Genomic DNA, 12,127 nt, shown 5'->3' on the forward strand with positions numbered 1-12,127 from the left:
ACAGAGTACTTCTCATGGGGAGCTGCCAACATACTCTCATCAGACCACAAGCCAATATTCATCACCATTATGTTTCCGGCGGCGATAAATAAAAGAAAAAAGAAATTCGTTTGAGATTGGAAGTCCAGAGATGTACCAGCACTCACAGAGGAAACAGATGAGCTGTTCAGGGACTGGCATAAAGAACGACGGCAGAAAGTCAGCAAGGAAGAAGAAAAATTTAATAACCGTGGGGTTAAGGTAGCAAGACTCAAGATTGGATTAAAGGCAGTTGGTATGACAAATGAATGTTGGAAGACCAGAGAAATTACCCAAGCTGAGAAAGAAAGAGATCGGCTGCGAGCGCATGATGGTTTCTACTGCGTAAGGTTTAAAGAACAAAAGTGAAAAACTACGTTAAGGACAGAAAGCTGCTTGGAAATTTAGCAAAGAAGGATCATCTTAGTTAAGGGTAAGACACAAATGTGGAGAGTACTTCGAAGCTTAACAAACCCAGCAAGGAAAGAGCAGGCAAGAATCATTATGGATGGTAGAAAACAATTCATTGGTAATGTAGACAAAGTTCGTTTAGTATTACCATTTAGTAAGCGCCCTAAAATTAACCAAACATGAGCGAGGAATGAAAGGGCTTACCAATGGCAAATTTTAAAAGCAAGTTGATGAAGCGTCCATAAAGGTGGAATTTACTACAGACAGAGATGAAAGTCCTCCGGATTTTCCGGTAATGCCGGATTTTCAAATTTTAATGAAAATTTCTCCGGAGAATTGAGCTGTTGTCGTGTGTGACGTCGGTTGCGTCGGCGGTGATTGGTTGAAATCAAAAGACGCACTTGCGTACATGTTCGCGCTGACGCACGCCCAGCAGAGAGCGGGCTATCAACTGCTGAGGCGCGCTTAGCTCGAGTGGCATCGCCACAAGAGTAAGACCCTCGCCTCGCATTCTCATGGCCTCGCCATATCTCGGAGATTTTAAATTTTCGGCGAGAACGGAAGCCACAAAGGGTGCACGTGTGCACACAAAAGGAAGATTGATCATTGAATGTCGAGTGTTTGAATAGCGTTTTGTGTAAACTAATTCATGCGTGATCGGCCAGGTGTGTGTGTGTACACACACACACACACATATATATATATATATATATATATATATATATATATATATATATATATGTATGTATATACGTGTGTTCTGGAATTTTCATTAAAGTCCACTTTCATCTCTGTACAGAAGAGGTGAAAGCAGCAATACAAAAACTCAACCCATCAAAAGCGGCTGGACCTGACCACATCCTCAACTCAACTGTATTTATAGAACACTTTCAAACAGCCATCGCTGCATATAAAGTGCTGTACACGGAGCAGCTATCATATGTACCACAATAAAGCAATAAATCAGCAACAAAGATGATTGAAAGCACCAAACAGTAAAACTAAGATCAAGTCTGGGTCATGCTGAATCAAAAGCCAAAGAATACAAGTGAGTTTTGAGGTGGGTTTTAAAGATGGGCAGTGAGGGGGCTTACCGAATGTTCAGTGGGAGGTCATTCCAGAGAGGGTCCAGCAACAGAAAAGGCTCGATCCCCTCTGAGCCTCCGTTTAGTTCTTGGTACTTCGAATAATGTCTGGTCCGCAGACCTGAGGCGCCGGGCAGGTGTGTAGGGGCGGATGAGCTCAGAGTGGTAAGGTGGCGCGAGATTATTCAGAGATTTGAAAACAAATAATAGGATCTTAAAAAGAAGTCTAAAAATATATCGGGAGTCAGTGAAGGGATGCCAGAGTAGGAGTTATGTGCTCCCTCTTCAGAGTACCAGTCAAGAAGCGAGCAGCAGCATTCTGGACCAGCTGGAGACGCTTAATGGAGAATTGGCTGACTCCAAAGTAAAGTGCATTGCAGTAATCGAGCCGGGATGTGACGAAGGCACGAATTACTGTCTCAAGGTGCTCATGAGAAAGAACAGGTTTTACTTCAGGCAACTGCCTAAGATGAAAGAAGCTGGATTTACCAACGGCACCAATTTGTCAGTCAAGTTTAAAATCACTGTCCAGTTTAAGACCCAAGTTTGAGACTGTTGACTTAAGATAAGGAGACAGGGAGCCCAAGTCTACAGGATGGGATGTATAAGGGCCACTGGGACCAAACAGAATCACATCACAATAAAGATTGTCTTCGATCGGGACAGAGTACTTCTGTAAAATTAAGCAATTTCGAGATTCGAGCCCTTTTGAGAGAGAGAATCGAGCGCTTTTGCTAAATTAAGGTTCAAGCACTTTTGATTGATTGTTGTTGGACCGAGTACTTTTGAGAAAATAAAGAGAATGATGAGGTTTGAACACTTCGATTTAAAACAAATATGGAGGGAGAGTTTGTTAGGGAAAGTGAATGGTTCAATTTGCGACAAATACCAAACCATTTTGAAATAGTGTTCCTGGGTGAACTAGTGAAGATGTGTGTGTGTGTGTGTGTGTGTGTGTGTGTGTGTGTGTGTGTGTGTGTGTGTGTGTGTGTGTGTGTGTGTGGCAGCGATTGCCTGAGAGAGGACAGTGAAAAGAGTGTATGAGTAACTGTGAATGGAGGTTCGCTACCTCATCCGAAAATTTGCAAATGGGGATACAAATCAGTAAAAAGGTAGAACCACGGATGAAAAGGATCCTGATAAGAAATTAACGTGTATGGACGGGAAGTTCGTAAACAGCCAATGTCCTTCCAATACAAGTCGTCTACATATGTGGATAATATTATATGATTTTGCTGGCCAGCTAAACACACATAAAATAGTGCACCTGCAGGATTATATAGGAACTGTATAACTATAGGCTTGTTTGCTTAATTGTTCGAATATTGGACCTTTCCTTGTTGGCTTCCTGTTGGAATGCAGTCCGATTTTGAAGAAATGCGGAAAGAGATTGCGGCTTGGTCGATAGTAACTAGTAACAAGAAGTAGACGTTCGGTTTACTGTATTGGCCTGAACTCACCTTATGTGCCAGTGTGTGGGTGCGTTCTTGAATGAGATTAAGTGGTTTGGCTGATGACAAGATTAAAAGTTTGGAAATACTTAACTTGGTTGAGAGTGATAACAAGGTGAATATTTTAGTTTGTCTGTAGAGTTATGTCTACGATGAGAAGACATCGCACCAGAGCATTTATTAATCTTTGCTTTTGTGTAGATAAGCGCAATTTTTTGGCGCGACTCATGACGTCATGTTTGTTTCATGTTCTAGCTTTCAGTGTAGAGAGATTGTACGACGCACAGTATTGGATACTTATAGAGGGTGAAAGGCACATGAAAATGATAGTGAGACGAGACATAAATTGAAGAAGAAAGTTTAGCATGTTGAGAATAAAAACTAAAGAGGAGCAGACAAGTGAGGTAGACACAGTGTGAGAGAGGAGGTCATCATGTGTTTCAGTCAGCATGACCCAGAAGGTCACAAGATGTTTAGAAGATTGTTTGTAAGTTACAAACACACTTTTTGTTTGGCTTAATACCCCTGATACCGAGGGCAACTTTGCCAAAAACGCAGATGGAAAGGTGCACCGAAGGTAAATTGAAGCTGTTCTTGAACCATTTGGAGTATCAGCATAGTCTTGGTCTCTTTTAGAAATTTTCTCAATTTTATCATTATGAATATTTCCCCCATACAGTAAAAATCTGTGTAAGGGCTCCCGTCACTGAACTATGGATGTTCAAAAACAGAAAAAAGGTGAATCTTATATTTGTCTCATTTCTTTTCACAAAATCTGCCTTGAAGATGGATTTAGAATGTTGATCATCATCGGGCGCCGACAGGTATGGCAGCCTCCGTCACACACTCCCTAGTATTATCCCTGTTTTTGTCATTTTCGTTAGTTTTTGGCGACCCTGAGCGGCTTACTTACACGAGGGAAAAGTTGCTGCGCATTGGGGAGTCTACGCTCGGTCTTTTTTCACCAGCACGCGAAACCCCACAAGGTCTTTCGGAGCTAATCGCGAGAGGAGCGGCTGCGCTGTACGGAGCATGGAAACGCCGCCGGAGGAGGGGGAAGAGAGCCGGCGTGCTCGTCAAGCTCCGGCAGCGCGGATTTCGAACCCCGCTCCCATCGATCCATCTTGCTAATCTACGATCTCTGCCAAACAAGATGGATGAACTTCTTCTCCTCACAAAGACCAACAAAACCTTTGCACGTTCTGCTGCGCTCTGCTTCACTGAAACCTGGCTCAGTGACCGCCACCCGGATTCCGCGCTACATCTACCCGGCTTCCGCCTTCTCCGAGCCGACCGCGACACGGAGCTATCAGGGAAATCGAAAGGTGGCGGGATTTGCTTCTATATCAACAAAGAATGGTGCACTGATGTCACGAAGCTCGACGCACACTGCAGCCCGGACCTGGAGTCGCTGTCTTTAAACTGCAAGCCATTCTACTCGCCACGTGAGTTCACCTCCTTTTTACTAGTCGGTGTTTACATTGCGCCACAAGCTAACGCTAACACGGCGATACAAACGCTAGCCGAACAAGTAAACAAACTCGAACTAAAATACCCAGAGTCACCCCTGATAATTTTGGGCGATTTTAATAGAGCACATCTTAACCGTGAACTTCCCAGATATAAGCAGCACATCGGCTGTTTCACCAGAGAAGGCAACATTCTAGACCACTGCTATACAACACTCAAAAATTCATACCGATCGGTCGCCCGTGCAGCATTGGGTCTTTCTGACCACAATTTAATCCACTTAATACCTACATACAGACAGAAACTCAAATGTGCTAAACCGGTTGTTAAGACTGTGAAAAAATGGACAGATGAAGCAAAGCTAGCTCTACAAGAATGCTTAGACTGCACTGATTGGGGCGTCTTTGAAACTTCAACGGGCACACTGGATGTATACACAGACACTGTAACATCATACATCAGTTTCTGTGAGGACATGTGTGTACCAACGAAGTCCTTCCGCTCCTTCAACAATAACAAGCCATGGTTTACTCCCAAACTCAGGCAACTCAGGAAAGAGAAAGAGGCCGCATTTAGAAGTGGAGATCGGGCACTGTACAAACACGCTAACATCGCTAAGAGAAGCTATGCAGAGAGGCTGAAAAACCAGTTCTCTGCTAACGACTCTGCATCTGTATGGAATGGCCTGAAAGCAATCACTAACTATAGAAGGCCATCCCCCCAAACAGTGAACAATAAGGGTCTTGCTAATGAACTAAACATGTTTTTCTGCCGATTTGAAAAGGACACCCCCATTTCCCACACACACCCACCTCTACCAGAAACTACTCTATCTACCCCTCCACCCTCTTTTTCTCCACTACAGATCCACGAACAGGACGTGAGACGGCTCTTCAAGCAGCAGAAGATCAAGAAAGCTGCGGGGCCCGACAAAGTGTCCCCCTCCTGCCTGAAGGCAGATGTGAAGCTCCGGTCTTCACACAAATCTTCAACAGATCTCTGGAGCTGTGTGAGGTCCCATCCTGCTTCAAACAGTCTACCATCATCCCAGTTCCCAAGAAATCGGCAACATCGGAACTGAACGACTATAGGCCTGTCGCCCTGACGTCTGTGGTCATGAAGTCCTTTGAACGCCTTGTGCTGAACCACCTAAAGAACGTCACCGGACCCCTGCTGGACCCCCTCCAGTTTGCCTACCGGGCAAACAGGTCTGTGGAAGACGCAGTCAACATAGGTCTGCACTACATCCTCGAGCACCTTGACAGCACAGGGACCTATGCAAGGATTCTGTTTGTGGATTTCAGCTCTGCGTTCAACACCATCATCCCGGAACTCCTCACCCCCAAACTTCTCCACCTCGGTGTGTCCCCTACGATCTGCCAGTGGATCCTCAGCTTCCTGACGGGACGGACACAACAGGTGAGACTGGGAGCAACAACATCATCAATACGCACCACCAGCACTGGAGCCCCACAGGGATGTGTCCTCTCTCCACTGCTCTTCTCTCTCTACACAAACGATTGCACCTCAACAGATCCAGCTGTCAAACTCATAAAGTTCGCAGACGACACCACGGTCATCGGTCTCATCAAAGACGGCGACGAGTCTGCGTACCGCCAACAAGTGGAGCAGCTGGAGCTCTGGTGCAGCCGACACAACCTCGGGCTGAACACGCTCAAGACTGTAGAGATGATCGTGGACTTCAGGAAACATTCTTCTCCACAGTTGCCCCTCACACTATCCAACTGCCCTGTGTCAACCGTCGAGACCTTCAAGTTCCTGGGAATCACAGTCTCCCAGGACATGAAGTGGGAAGTCAACACCATCTCCATCCTGAAAAGGGCCCGGCAGAGGATGTACTTCCTGAGGCTGCTGAGGAAGCATGGCCTGCCACAGGAGGTGCTACGACAGTTCTACACGGCAGTCATCGAATCAATCCTGTGTTCTTCCATCACGGTTTGGTTTGGGGCCGCCACAAAAAAGGACAAAATCCGACTTCAACGGACAGTTAGGAAGGCGGAAAAAATCGTTGGCACCGCCCTACCCACTCTTGAGGACTTGCACACTGCAAGAATCAAGACAAGGGCACGGAAAATCCTCCTGGATCCCCCGCACCCTGCCCACCACCTTTTCCAGCTACTCCCCTCAGGCAGACGCTACAGATCCATGGGCACCAAATCCAGTAGACACTTAAACAGTTTCTTCCCTCTAGCCATTAACTCCTTAAACAGTCACTGACGTAGTCACTCTTCTTGTACTACAAATACTGCTACTGGTTACTCTAAAATGGTTCAATGATTTGTTGTTTACGATGATACTAATGCAGCGTGTTATACCGGAGACAAATTCCTTGTGTGTTCTACATACTTGGCCAATAAAGATGATTCTGATTCTGATTCTGATTAGGACTTCAAAACACTACAGGATCAAAGCTTGAGGTCTCCCCAAGTTCCAGTTCAAATTCGACAATTGTAACATGTAGGGTACCATTCAAATCTCCAGAAACTCAGCTTTTAAAAGATGTATAACATGTTCACACATTTACTGAGCTGACGACGTGCATCAGCGATGGGTTTTGACAGATGACAGAGAGCCCTTTGGTGGGCCCTCCTAACTTTAAGGGTTTAAGTGGCGGGGTGATTGTCAGGGATTTTCTCGGACAAAGTTAAAGAAATGACTCGGCACACAGGAAAATTGTCTTCAATATCGGCGGAAGCGGATCTCTGAGAGCGAACGACGGTTAGTTGCTCCGCGATCACACTCGAGCTCCCTTCCCGCCAATTCAGACTTTTATTGTAACATACAAGGAAAACACTGCCCCCGATATTTGCATACCGCACCCCCGGTCCGGCCCCTCGGTAGTGATTGGTTACCTGTTTTAAACATTGAACCACCAGTACGTTGGCGCCTTTTCTGTCTGGTCTACATTGAATTAACATGTTGCAGACTTTGCGGATGGCCAATGTCGCCTGGGCGCGACGGGTGTTCTCAACTCGTCTTTTGTTGTTCAACCGCTGTTCCCGAATCATTCATTCCCCTTTTGTGACCGAGTTTCGCCCTCTCCCCTGTGATCGGCCACCTGTATTGACGTGCTAATTGTGGATTTCAACAGCCCTCCGGCTTTGTGCACAGGAATTGGGGGGTGCTGGATACGCACTCAAACGTTTAGATGTGCCCAGATTAAATGAAACTTTAAACATCATACAATTTTGCTCATAGATTCCTCTAACAGTGATGATTGTGAGTGGTCATATGTGGGATATTGTTAGGTTTCTGGAAGAAGGTTGAACATGTACAGTATGTGTGCAGTGCAGGCCTTGATTTGGATGACTTGTGAGTGTTACATGTCATGAGTTTTTAATTATTTGTTTTACAACTGCTCCTGTTATGCTACTATTTGACGGTAAATTCCAATTATGATACATTGTTTTGTAGATTACATTCACAAGCCTTGCATTTCTCTCGAAAACTGATAAGAACCATCATGGCTGCTAATGTGAGAGAAATGATGGTTTTGTGTTATGAAATTATGTAAATTTGTTTATAACTTTGCTGTCATTGAGTTGGATTATGCCCTCTAAATTTAGTTCAACACGAGTTTTCCAGCTTTATCGATGTTAATGTTTAAGGGTCCCGTGTGGGCAATTTGAAGTTGGCTTTGTTCATTTAGAATGACTGCATGTTTTGAGGTCAGCAGGCATTTTTGAAAACCGCACCCAAGGTGGTGTTAACCAAGGACAGTAAAAATTTTTTAAAAAAAACAGAATGAATGAGCTGCTACACACAAACATGACGTTTTTATCACCGACTAAACATTTATCTTGCATGACTATATTATATTCTCGATCCCATTAAACACTGAAAGATGCACAGGATTTAACCCTGTAACATTCTTCCCACTTCCTGGTGTCTGTCTGTCTGTTTCTTTGTTTGTTTGTTTGTTTGACATATAAACAGATTGTTAGGAATTGACTGAAGAACAGAAAAATAATCACAAATCTGAAAGACAAATGCTGTTCAGTTACCACATTTAATTGGGATTCGTAAGTGCACAGCGCACACAACAAGCGTTGATGACAAAACAACAAAAGATGCAACTTCTAAATTTTTTGGAGGGGGACTACGTTGCACACTGACTGTAAGCGACGGGATAACATTTTACAAATTGAATTCTATTTAATATGCGGCAACAAATTCCAATCAATGAACAGAGATAAAAGGGGGACTACATTGCAAGATGGGGTTTATGTCAACCCTGACAGTGAACCCGTTTTGCCCAAAATTATTTTTACGTCATAGATTACATCACGCATTGGCAGGGGGAATGGTGTCTCTGGTTTGGGAACATTATACAACCTACTGTGTTAACCTATGTCGAGAACACATTGTGCGAACAGAGTCATTGATGAAATTGAATGCATGCTCAGTGATCATTTTAAAGTTTACCCCAGCGAGTCCCTGGGACAAAAGATTAGGACTTTGATGGGTTTGATAATGAGGGTCGATCAAAAAAATAACCTGAGTACATCGTTAAATATTTCAATAAAGTACAACCAAATTCATTATGTTACACATACATAAACAAAAAGCACCTATGCACTACTACTACAGTGATAATTTTACAGTTTACCACCAGCGAGTCCCACGGACTCGCGGATCAGAAAAGTATGAGTCCCATTATGCATTTAGAGAGTCCCAAATTTCGAATTCTGAAATGGTCAACCTATTCAATTGCATATGATAAAACACAAACAACAACAACATATACAGGACATACAATGATAAACAAATGCTGCAAAAATTTAAATAATTCAGTAGCAGGCCTGAGGATTTCGGAAATTCACGGTAACCGTTTTTCGGTTCCATCGGATTACCCAATGGGAAACCACGGTAACAAATTTTGGGTTCCGTAAACGTTCATCATGGGAACACATTTTTCTATTTTGACTGATATTCATAATCAAGAATTCTGAAACTCAAAAGTATAATGTTTCACGGGTAACTGTTTGAAAACCATGCATTAACAATGACCATTACATCAGCAGCTGTGTACTCCAGGTTTATTCAATAAAATAAATGGATCAAAATATGTTGTACTCATATGGCATCATGAATACAACATACCACAAAATCAGAGTATTTTTTCCAGTCTCACACTGCAAAGATTAATTTACTGGTAATCATTAATACTGGTAAGTATTGATGTGGCTTGACATCCTCTTCCCAAAACGATGCATGTGTAATCTACTATCAATTTGACGAAAGAATCTAAAACGCGTCATTGTTAGTTCTACCAACAGTTAACATTAGCATTACTACACCTTGTGACGAATGTTTTATTCACAAAGTTACCATGCTACAACCAGTAAATTATAAATAACCAAGACTGCTTCATCATATTTTTCATAGCGATTAGCCTATACAGCGAATGACCAACTTCCTCGTATCTCGCTATCGTGTTCTGTGCATACATCCCAGGTGAGTTTAGTGACACGCCCTTCGGACAATTCATCTTAAAAGTTGTAATTGGTAGACCTTTGTGAGTTTTTTTCGCCGCCATCTCAAACTTTCATCCGTGCGATTCCTCAGTTTACGGACGAAAATAGCAACCCGCATGGGCACATAACGTTTTCTGTTCCGCCCCCCCCGACCCCATCCCAACACTGAAAACAAAACAAAACGACAGTAAATTAGAAGAAACACCCTCACACACAACACCACAAACACACATACAGGCACAGTAAAATCGCGTTGATCACACAGGAGAGATTCGATCGCGTACAGTCAACTCGTGTGCGGTGACTTTTGTGGGAAACGATTTTTCGGTAACGTCAAAATGACGCCACGGAAACGACACGCTACCGGTAACGATCGTAACCGTGAAATCCTCCGGCCTGCCTCAACCATCTTGTTACCTCTGCGTCCCGCGTCCTAGACGCATAATTTTCCCGCGGGACACGTATTTCCAAATAATGTGTGTTTTTGGGATGCAAGGACATTACTCAGTCAAAAAAAAAAAAAAACTACGGCAGGCCTGAGGATTTCACGGTAACTGTCGTTACCAGTAGCGTGTCATTTCCGTGGCGTCATTTTGACGATACCAAAAAATCGTTTAACCATAAAAGTCACCGCACACGAGTTGACTGTACGCGATCGAATCTCTCCTGTGTGATCAACGCGATTTCACTATGTGTTTTTGTGGTGTGGTGTGTGAGTGTGTTTCTTCTAATTCACTTTCGGAGGGGGGGGGGGGGGGGGGTGTAACAGATAACGTTATGTGCGCATGCAGGTTGCTATTTTAGTCCGCAAACTGAGGAATCGCGCAGATGAAAGTTTGAGATGGCGGGGCATATCACTAAACTCACCTGTGATGTATGCACGAGAGCGAGATACGATGAGGCACGATTACGAGGCAAGTTGGTCATGAGGTCTATAGGCTAATCGCTATGAAAAATATTGAAACAATATTGTGTATTCTATCATTTACTGGTTGTAGCATGGCAACTTTACGAATAAAACATTTGTCACAAGCTGTAGTAATGCTAATGTTTACTGTTGGTAGAACTAATGATGACGTGTGTTAGATTCTTGTACTTACCTGTATTAATGATTACCAGTAAATTAATTTTTGCAGTGTGAGATTGGAAAAAAAATACTCTGATTTTGTGGTATGCTGTATGATGATGTATCATGTATCATGATGCCAAAAAAGTACATCATATTTTGATCCATTTATTTTATTTAATAAACCTGGAGTACACAGCTACTGATGGAATGTTCATTGTGAATGCATAGTTTTCAAACATTTACCCTTGAAACATTATACTTTTGAGTTTCAGAATTCTTGATTATGAATATCAGTCAGTACCTCAACTTTACCTGTTTTAAGGAGGTCCAAGCGTTACATTGTGGAACCGAATGAAAGCTGAAGATACAAACAAACAAATATTTTTTTTCCCAATCCATTTCCTCCTCCCACCCCTTGCGGTCGACTCGGGACCAGTTCGCTGGCTCCCGGTCGATTCTGATCGACGTATTGGGCATCCCGCCTTAAAATCAGAGGTAAATCGCTGACTAGCTTAGCGCTCAGCGCCGTTGTTTGCGCATGAGCGGTAATGCAGTCACCTGATTGGTTGCCGTCTATGTCAATCAAGTAACGGGAATGATGATAGGCTGATGGAGTACGTTCTGTGAAGTTAGCACCTTGTTTGAATGGCATCGCCACTGCCAAGGCGTTTTCGACGCTTGTCGTGTGAGAGCCCGAGCCGCATTAAACCAGCCAAAGAGCCGCATGCGGCTCAAGCCGCGGGTTGGCCACACCTGTCATATGTGATCAACTCTAAACCTACAGCACCCTCTGTTGGCTATATGTATTACAATCACATATCAAAACATACCCTTTTCTTTAGACAAATTACGGCCCGCGGGCCGGATTCGGCCCACTGGTCTTTTTAATCCGGCCCGCCGATGGTTGGCACAGTACACAATTAAGGTTCGATGTAAATGATTGTATTCATTTCATTTGGACTTGTAATGACAGACATTTAAACATCAGGTGGCGCAGTTACTTGAAGTTGCAGAGCACAGGGAGAGAGGGGGAGACGATACGAAAGCCCGCAGTAGTAGCGCTAAATCAAGTAACTCCGCTCGATACGACGGAATAAGTGTGTCCGCGCCGCTATTTTCAATCAT

This window comes from Hippocampus guttulatus, chromosome 3 (genome assembly GCF_054856545.1).
Source record: "Hippocampus guttulatus isolate MCC_2025c chromosome 3, RoL_Hgut_1.0, whole genome shotgun sequence".
Lineage (NCBI taxonomy): Eukaryota > Metazoa > Chordata > Actinopteri > Syngnathiformes > Syngnathidae > Hippocampus > Hippocampus guttulatus.